Here is an 869-nt window from a genome sequence, read left to right on the forward strand (position 1 = left end):
TGGAATATGTCAACTTTTACTCAATACTATTTCAAAACCACTTCAATTTGTTTTTTCAAATGCTTTAAAAAATTAATTATTGTAGAGATTTTCACTTGCCAAAGAGGAATCAGTCATGTTATTTTGGGCAATTACTTAATTGGGTAGTTAAACTTTACAGATTTTCCCTATAATTGTACAGGCTTAGAGAGTCGCCGGGCCAACCAGGACCTCCGCCAGGCCAGAATGTTTTTTTAATGCCAAAAATACCGTCAAATATCCATTGGGATTCCTCTATATTCATTCTGTAGTATCTCACTGCTGTTAGACCATAAAGAAGGCAAATGCCAGTGGTTGGTTCATGTCTGGGCTATCTTATCAGTGTAGGGTCTTTGAGTAGTTAGTTGATAAGGTAAATGCTGACACGGGACATGGGGGAGTAACGCGTTGGTGTGATGCTGATATATTCCAGATTTTAACCCTTGTGTTGTCTTCCCGTCAAAATTGATAATTAACACTTTTTTCAACACTTTAATCAATGCTTTTAATTTTTTTTTACATTTGTGTCCCTTTTTTCAACACGTTTGACGTTTTTTTCAATGTTTGTCATTTTTTTTTGGGATGTTTTCAAAAACACTGAGATTTAAAAAAAAATCTCATCAATCCACACTTAATATCCCATAATGACAAAAAAAGAACAGGATATTGGAATGTTTTGCAAATGTAATACAAAAAAACCTGAAATATTCAGTCTCTTTGTTTAGACACTTAACCTTAACTTAATTGACCCGTTTTTCTATATCAATTTGCTTTTTAATTCCCCAAAATAACATGATTGATTACACACAACGCTCTTTGGCGAGAACAACTCTCTACTTTCATTAATTTTG

The sequence above is a fragment of the Etheostoma spectabile genome, chromosome 17 (assembly GCF_008692095.1).
Source record: "Etheostoma spectabile isolate EspeVRDwgs_2016 chromosome 17, UIUC_Espe_1.0, whole genome shotgun sequence".
NCBI lineage: Eukaryota > Metazoa > Chordata > Actinopteri > Perciformes > Percidae > Etheostoma > Etheostoma spectabile.